Raw genomic sequence first — 9,222 nt, 5'->3', positions numbered from 1 at the left:
CCTATTTAACGGGATGTTACAGAGCTCAAACCTCCGCAAGAGGTGTATAAAACATGCAAGGTCTCATGCAGGTTAACCTAGCTATGAACTATACTTGGTATCTCTAGCTTAACAACTATCTTAACAGTTGGTAGTTGCTAGCTTGTGTAATATGAACTCAAGTTTAATTTAATTTTAATATTAAGTGAATATGAACTCATGTTAGAATGAAGTTGCACAGGCAGCCAGAAGGTTTCTACCTATCGTAGCTTTTTAACTATCCTAGCCGGTGGCGTAACATAGTTACAACGGGCCCAGGTGCAGGCTATTATGGCGGGCCCTAGTCAGTGGCGTAAGGCAGTGATTCCCAAACATTTTACCCCTTCATTTCAAGCTACGTACGTACCCCCCCGTCCCCCCCTGCACATATTCAGCCTATAACACTTGAAACTGTGAAATTGTCAAGGTAGGTCACTAACCGCCGCCACCACGCCCCCTCCCCCCACGCACATATTTAGCCTATAATACTTGAAACTGTCATAGTAGGTCACTAACCTACCTGTAGCTATTTTGGGCAGTGTAATTATTTTGCTGAATATGGGTATACATCAGTATTTTTAGCAGTGCGACTTGGCTATTCAGGCTATTTAGAATGACTGGGCCCTGGCTACGGGCCCCCAAAACCCACCGCACCTGCTGCACGCCCTATAGTTACGCCCCTGATCCTAGCTATCTCGTGCTGAGGGAACCATCTTCACAGTTGGCAGCTGGTAGTGTGTTTTAATATGAACTTGTGTTAAAAGCTGCCTTGCACCTTGAGGGTTTCTACCTTTTCCTATTATATTTTTTTAGGGGACTGTAAACATCATCTAGATAACTAGCTATCATGTCATGCAAATGGAACTTTGCCATTTAAGGTTATTTAAAAGATTATTTCTACCTAGTTAACTAGCATAACAACTAGGCAATCAATGCAGCAACCAAGTAACACTGTTTGCTGCATTACCTGAAACCCATATCATATTGTTTGCCTGAAGTAAATAGTTGAAATATGTAATTGTGTTCTTGCCTTTAATTATAATCCCATACACTTAATACACTCAAATTCCACAAATTGCTCCTCACTGTCCTCTAGCTGTCCATTCAGTGTTTGCACTAAAAAAAACTGTGGTGTTCGTAAATAGTCCTGGCTCTGTAACAAACATAGTGGCTCGGACCGAGCTATAAACAATCCCACACAATCAACACTCTTCAGGAGCACAAAAGGGAGCGGTGAAATTTGATTGGCAGTTGAGCACAAATATCAACAACCTTTTGAGAAACCGAAAATGCGACTGCATGGCATGAAACAAATATGGACATCTTCAGTGCTTCAGTTCAGATTATGTTTCACACCGCAATGTTTGTCCTTAACTAAAATTACTAAAACTGAAAATAGAAATGAGAAATTAAACTAACGGAACCACTGGTGAAACTAACTCAAAATAAACGGTAGTTCAAATACGAACATATCAGCAAAATAAAAACATTGACATGGAAAACCTTGGTATCTAGCATACCTTACATATTAAACTGAACCTGTTTCAGAGTGACTGGCTGAACAAGTGGGCTAAGCCTCACTCCCCGATGCCTGCTAGCAACAGATGGTAGTACCCCTATTAATAATGATCTGGTAGCTTTAGCTTCATTGCTCCCATGTCTAGGGTTGCTAGGTCGATTACTATTATTATTTATTTATTTATCGCTTAATCGATATTTGATGTGCATAGCAAACAGCCATATTTCTCGCTGTTATGGTTACACACACACACACTCATACATTGCTTCTGGTTCACACCTATGTTAGGTTACTATTATCTTCTCGAAGACTTCGCCAGGGCCGATTTATCTAGAAATTCTCTTATTTAGCAACCACAATGTATAAGGCTAACATCATGTTAGCTTTGCATGGGCTATTTTAAAACATGGGCTAACATTATTGTGTTGTTTACTACTAGGTATGTGGCACTACATTTCAGAGGCTGGCATGTTATTAATTCCAAATCTAACAGAAATAGACTATTAGAGTTTTTAAAAGGATAATGTGTATTTGCTCTAGTTAAAAAAAATCCTAGCTAGTTCACATTAGCCGCCTAGTTACATATCCTAGCTATCATGTCATAGCATGTCTACATTTTCATGATTTAACATGATTTAACTTGTGAGCTGGTGAGCTAATCTTTCTTTACCTGTCGTTTTTTTGACGTTTCCAACGGCAGTACAGTATAGAATAAGCCAACACTCTTCTTTGTTGGTTGGTTAACATTGCCATCATGAGATGCGAAAACACACTGCCAAGCACATCACACAAGGCTCATAATGAAGGGAAAATTCGATCAGTAAGAAATGACACCTAGCTACTTGTCTGGGAGGATAGAATCTTCAAGCCTGCTTTTTAAGTCAACCCTTAACCAAAATGTTTTACACTGGAGCCATAATACATTTAAAAAGCAAAAAACACATGTTACTGAGCCCCTAAAGTCCCTTAAATTGTGCTTTTAAGATAGCGTTATTATTTTGTGTGCACAAGATAAAAAATATAATTTTACAGCACTTTAGGGGCTCCTATTGTTTCAGTAGAGTGAAATATTGTAAAAACAACAAAACCAATGCAACCTTAAAAGGATAATACAACTAATAAAAGACAGGAAGTCAGTACTTTTGCCTATATTTGTTCATATCTGTTGGATGTAGCACTATTGTGTGTGTGGAGGAGGCAATGAATTGGTCATGTAGCCTACATGTCATGTACATTTCAAAATCAGATGAAGTGACCATCTAATTAAGATGCAGAGTAAAACAGACTGCCAGCTTACAGTGTGCATTTCTTCACTGACACCTATGTGCTCTCTTCCCTGAGGATGGGCAGTGGTTCATCCATGACACTGAAAAGATTAGCAAAGGATATCGTGTGCACCGGTTACTTGACAAGTCTGTTCTTATTTCAAAGAATTAAAGGTACAGTACGTAGGATTTAGTGGCATCTAGCAGTGAGGCTGCAGATTGCAACCAACTGAATACTTACAGGGCACTCACACGTACACGTTGGAGGCTTCAGAGATGTTACACCGCGGTCATCAATTCATAGCGGCGTGATTGGTTGTTGACCTGTCAATCTTGCTACAAACGTCTGCGTTATCAACATATTCCCAAAACGTCGGGCAGGCCTACAGTCAAGTAACGCACACGTACGTGTGAGTGCATCGTTAATGGGAATTTATACCTGCCACTACCGTCCCAAAAATGGTTGGGCACCTCCCAGTTTTTGTAACCTAAGCAAAATGAATGAGCAGGAGACACAAGTCACAGCTCCATCTGTATCTGTGCATCTCTATGACCCTTCATTGCAGGAGCATAGGGATTCCCAGATGGCACAGAGGGAGATTACTGCAACAATTGTACAAACATTTGTATGGTTTACTTACGTTACTTGCCTGATGGGTCAAAACTTTGCATGTAAGCTGTGGCAAAACATATGGATGGAAAAAAACACTTTTTACCATAACAAGTTACATTAACCTACAGTTAGGTAACAGGTTAATTTTGCTGGTGACTAGCAATACAGACCAGACTTGGCAAGTTTAATCCACACATGAATACAGGTGATCCAGTTTAACTGTCATGTCATATAGCCTAGGCTTTTTCACTGTACTCTGTTTGGCACCTCTTCTTATTGCTGCTTCCAGCAGTTAATCCACAAATTAATACTGGTGATACAGTTTATTGTCACGTACATTCCACTGTGCTCTACTACGTCACTGTTGGCGCACGCAGTGACCAATCCGTCAACCTCGTTGGCCCCTTTATCCCTTTCCAAGCGTGTATGAGAAGCTATGGTGGCCATCAGTGACTAATATGTGAATATTGCACAACGAAATTTCACATTTTAGTGCATGTTTGAGTTTAATGTTCTGATGGCCATCGGGGAAAAACTGTCCTTTAGATGTGTGGTCCTCGCTCTGAAGGACCTGTACGGAGAGCAGGAGAGTAAACAGGGGGTGGCCTGGTGACATAACAGAATAAAGTGCCATTTTTTAATCAGTGGTGATTAACTAAGAGCAAGCTTTCTTTCTTAATTTCAAAAAACACAATTCGAAATAAAGCAAAAGAGGCATCTGAAAATCAGCCAAAACAGGAACCCTCCAATCATCCAAAAATTCCCCAAGTTCCACAAACCAATCTATTTAGTTGTGTCATTCACCTAAAAGACAAAGTAGTGAAAACTTTGTATTAATGTGCAGGGTTTTCAAAAGTAAGTGAGCAGGTTCTGGAACAGATATTTTCTCTCCCCTTTATCAATTACCCTGGAGTGCACCGTGGTAAACTGTATTAAGTGTGGAGGTGGGTGTATGTAAGATCACTTTAATCTCATAATTAAATGAAATTTTGATTTGATTTATATTTTAGTTATAACATAATAATTGCCACCTAATTTTCCAGAGAAAAATCATGATGTAATCCTGTTATTCTGATTACATTTCTACTGGAGACAGTGTAGACTTCAGCTTCATGCAAGGGTATTAATGTAGACATACTGTAACATGTCACATTTACACGTCATATGCTGTTAATTACATCAAAATCTTCTTTAGATGGAGATACTCACAGATGAATTCATTAGTGAACAGATGAGAGCACTTGCGGAAAGCACTGTAACTTTGTGGCCTGCTAGCGAGACTTAGTACAGAAACATCATTAGAAATCATTCTATGCAGTTACCTTATGAATATGTACATTGCAATTAGGCCATGTGGGATAAATGCATACCTGTTTTCTTTTTATTGTACTTTAAAATGATCAATGTATTACTATTATGACAGTAATCTGATATCCAAGGTCTGATATCCAAGGTCTACTTCATGTAGTCTATAGATCAGATGGTTCACCACCAGAGGGCGCATTTTAGCTGTTCCCCTTATGAGGTGCATGACAGTTTTGCTGAGTAGGCTACAGCTGTATGTGGTCCTTGCTGCATTAATAAATCATAGCTTACACACTCTCTCACAGCTGGGAAAATCGTATCTGTGTTGGGAGGTTGAACCAGAGGACATGAATGAAATAAAATGTACCTAGTCTATTCTGAGCTTGATCCAGACTTCAGTTTTTGAGTTGTCTTCCCACATCCATGTGCAAGATCACTGAATAGCATTAAATCACTGGTGTGTGTTCTCTGTGGCCACCCCACACGACTCCACATGATCAATTGTTGAAAAATGACAGCAACTTTGAGATACAACTCAAGCAACTTTGAGATACAATTTCCAAAATATTTTTCGCTTTTCATTCGCTTAATATTAAGAGCTTTTTCAAAGATTCTTATACCATTTAACAGTCTGTTAACCAGGGTCAGGATCAATATCACATCCCTAATCCCCCTCCCCCTCCAATAGAAATGAAAATAAAAATAAAACTGCCTCAAAACCTCAGTGCTATGTTAGTATAAAATACTGTATATACTTCTTTGTGTTAGCCGATGACATTTTAATTTGTTTGTTTTCACCACTGATCTTTTTAAGAGACATTGACTTGTGTTGTGTTGACAAAAGAGGTCCACTGAGCCTCCCATGTCACAGCAGAGGGGAAGGGGGGATGGGTGAACAGGACAACAGGCATGCAATTGGGTATTTGCAGGTAGAGGATCTATAGATACATATGATTGGGGGCCATCTCCTGTCTTTTCAACATAGACTCAGTGGTGAGGGGGTTGGGGTCTGTATAAGAATTGTCACACTGTTGGCGGGGGGAGGTCAGTTTGTGGGGGAAGGGGAAACAAACAGGTCTGTGGGCCTCTGTGACTCACTCTGGAATGTAATTGAGGCTCTTGTTTTCTCACATGCACACACACTCACACACACATTTATACACACTCTCAAACATGATGTCCCAAACATGTTTATTAATTCAAAGAAACAATTATATTATTTCACAAACATGTTTAAACATGCACACACTATTTACTCAAAGATAAATCAGCTTCAGTAAGGAGTGTGTGTGTGTGTGTGGTTTTTTTTTTTTTTAAAGCACAAAGAAGCCTGGGGGAACTGTGTTAAGTGTTAACCTTGACTTTTAGCTGCCAAAGCATTAGAATTGCCTTGCTTGATAAGTTAAGTGGACAACTTCTCCAAGAGAGGGGATTGATTCTCACTATGTCTTCCTCTTGTATAATTTGGACCTATAATATATTCCTTTTCATTTCAGTGTCCACATTCCTCGTGCTCAAAAGTTCCATGGGAAAGCAGGAAACAGTGAGTGAGGCTTTCATTTTTAAAGAGTAGCATACTATCTCTCTGTCTCTCTTTCCTCTAACCATTTCACTTCACTGCCCCTCCCACACCGTTCCTATCCCTCTCTCCTAGGCTCTGCCTCCCTCTCCCAACAGTTGAAATTCTACACTGGTATGCCTGAGAAATCACCATGGAGACAGGGGCTGTGCTGTCTTCCACTGCAAGTCTTCAGATCACTGCCAGGGCACCCCACAATCTCCTGCAGACCCCAACAATTGAGAGCTTCAACACATTAGCTCTTTTTTTGTCCTTAAAGTAGCCTTGACCAACATCTTCATAATAGTTATCTGAAGTTTCTAAGTTTAAGTCTGCATAAAATGTCAATATAGTAATATATTGTAGTGAGCATGTAGCCTAATTTTGCTATCTATATTTCCATCACTCTTCCCCTAAAAAAGAACAAAAAACTAAAAAAAACTATAACATTGAAAGTATAACATTTTCCAACATTAAAACACCACACACAAGGTCAAAGTAGCCTAATCTCTCTAACGTGCGTTATATTGTAGGCTATTGTAGGTATGAACCAAGCTCAGACACAACACAAATCAGGCAAAGACAAGTAGGCCTTCCATTTGGGTTCTACATGAATCACCACAAATATTGGCCTTCACTCTGCCTATAAAAATAAATATAGACTATATTTCATGAGCTAAGCTTCAAATACACAAATGTGTACATTAGCAATTTTACTAACTTTAAAAGTCTCAAACATGCATAAGCTATAGGTTTAAAGAAATGGTTGAGATGACAACAACTTCAGGGGGGATTTATTCGGGTATACCAATAGAACTGTAAAGAGCTTTTCGGTGAGGCTAAAAATAAATACACTGATTTTTTTCTATGATATCGCTACTACTGCCCATCTCCCACTGGCTATCTGTTTTCTACCTGGGGGAGTTGGTTTACTTGTAGTCCTCTTTCTGCAAATTGAAACCATTCCAATGCAGTGAGGCATGAAATAATACTACCTTACCCAGAAACCATAGCGTTGCGGTACAAGCTGGCTTCTGTGCGCTTTGGGAGTGTTTCCCATTTAAACAAACAGAGTGCTGAAGATGGCGGAGATTTAACGGAGGCTTAAGAAACTGCTGCACTTATTGAGATACATTGCAACGGTGAGTTGACCGGGAATTCACGGTTTTACTATTCGTTGCCAAATCCACATACTTGGAGGTTCTTTATTTTGCAGACTTGTTAGAGAGTGCTGACTTGTGGGAGACACGTATTTCGCCACTTAGCTAGTTGTTGTTGGAGCGATATTGCTCGTAATACAACGTTGTCAGTGGCCGCAGTTGCATGCACATAGGTTTATTTGTTTTGACGTTCGCCATACATTTCCCATTAAAGGTCTGTAACGTTCATGTGTAAATAGTCAGCCGTACATGTAACCTGGTGGTTGCTTTCTTGATTTAGAATAGGCTATGTCTGCTTAAAGGAACAGGCAGCCAAATACTATCGTTATTTTGAATCTCTCTTTTTGTAAATTAATGTTGGTATTTACCTTACCATAAACATTTAACCTCTTCATGTTTTTGTATTAAATATTTAGATATTTGTATTTCATACTTTCGTTTAGTTAACAGTCATATATCCAATTCAACTACAAAATTTCGACTTGGTAATCTTGCCAGCAACCTACCTATAACCTATGTAGGAACACCGAGCCTATTAGGCTAGCGGGCTAGCCAGCTAGCGATAGGCAATAGCATTCTTGTCCTGCATTTAAATACCCTCTAATTTTGTTGTCTAAATATCTTGTGGTACGTTTCTCTGTACGCATGGTTGTTTTTCGCGAGTTTCACGATGATATCATTTTGAGTTGAGTTACTTATGAGTTCCAAAGTTAGTTGTTATTATTATTAACTTTCACATGGTTGTATGGCGTGTAGCTTATAACGTTACTAGCCTAACATCCATTCAGAAATAGCATGACGGTTACCACTGAAACATTGTATTCGCTGCTTGCTCTCTACCATTGATTCACGAAATGCTAAAAAGCCTTTAATTGAAACACGAACATTAGTCATTGTTGTTGTATTGCAACGTGTATCCAAACCGCTAGCTTGGGTATGTTAGTCGGTTCATGCACCTCTGTTGTTCAGGTTATTACTGCTGGAGCTGAATGAGTCCTCAGCCTTGTTGAATCATTGGAATATTCAGGGAAGCTTAATTTGTGCTATTGCGATAACCCCGTGCATAATGCAATGATTCGGTTAAACGCCTTTCAGTGTTATCACCCCTAGGCTGAAAGTGAAACTGGCATCAGTTGGTTCTTTGGTGCTTCTGAGGTTGTCGCCAATTTCTTCTACTCGAAAGTAAAGTTGTCTTTAAATCTTTATTGTTTTTATAGTTTTGATTTAAATTGTCGTTTAGCTTTAAAATGCATAGATTATTTCCCTGAGAAAGATTTTGGATGTCAAGGGAGTATACAAGGTACCTTGTTCTTTACCTTAATAAAGTGAAGATACCTTTTCTCTTCTTTCTATTTTTTTTTTTACATCGCTATCATTAACATGTATGTATTGTCCGCATGTCTCTGCACTATGAGTGTGTTTGTGACTATGTTTGTGGACTTCGCCCGCACAGCTGTGACGTGCACCACATCTGGTTCAACCATATTTATTTCCCTCTCTCCAATTTACTTTCGTTTTCGTGAATATATCATGGTGTGAATGTGACTTTATCTGTTATCTGTAGTCTATCTGTTAGACATGAGTTTGAAACTTTGTCTGAAGCCCTCAGATGTCTAGAAAGATGGCTAAGGTCAAGGCACCCAAATAGAGGGCGCTTGTGTTTGCCTTTCAGGGGCACATATAAATCTAGTCATGAGTGGGGTTCTGTCAGCAGGGCATTTGTCTTATAGGACGAGGTGTTCTGCTCAAGAATGGGAAGCAAGGATGTAGTACAAGTAGCTACC

At 39.4% G+C, this 9,222-nt stretch overlaps 1 protein-coding gene across 2 annotated transcripts in view; it reads left to right on the top strand.

Moving 5' to 3' along the window:
• The first annotated feature begins 7,254 nt into the window (after window positions 1-7,254).
• ncoa3 (nuclear receptor coactivator 3) overlaps window positions 7,255-9,222 on the top strand; it is a 38,303-nt gene continuing 36,335 nt past the window's right edge. For both annotated transcript variants that reach the window (XM_012841198.3, XM_031567395.2), the window contains exon 1: window positions 7,255-7,420. The gene's annotated coding sequence lies outside the window, so the exon portion shown is untranslated. The remainder of the gene's footprint in view (window positions 7,421-9,222) is intronic.

This window comes from Clupea harengus, chromosome 5 (assembly GCF_900700415.2).
Source record: "Clupea harengus chromosome 5, Ch_v2.0.2, whole genome shotgun sequence".
In the NCBI taxonomy this organism is placed as follows: domain Eukaryota; kingdom Metazoa; phylum Chordata; class Actinopteri; order Clupeiformes; family Clupeidae; genus Clupea; species Clupea harengus.
The sequence above is the reverse complement of the archived record's forward strand: the minus strand, read 5'-3'. Positions and strand labels throughout refer to the sequence as shown.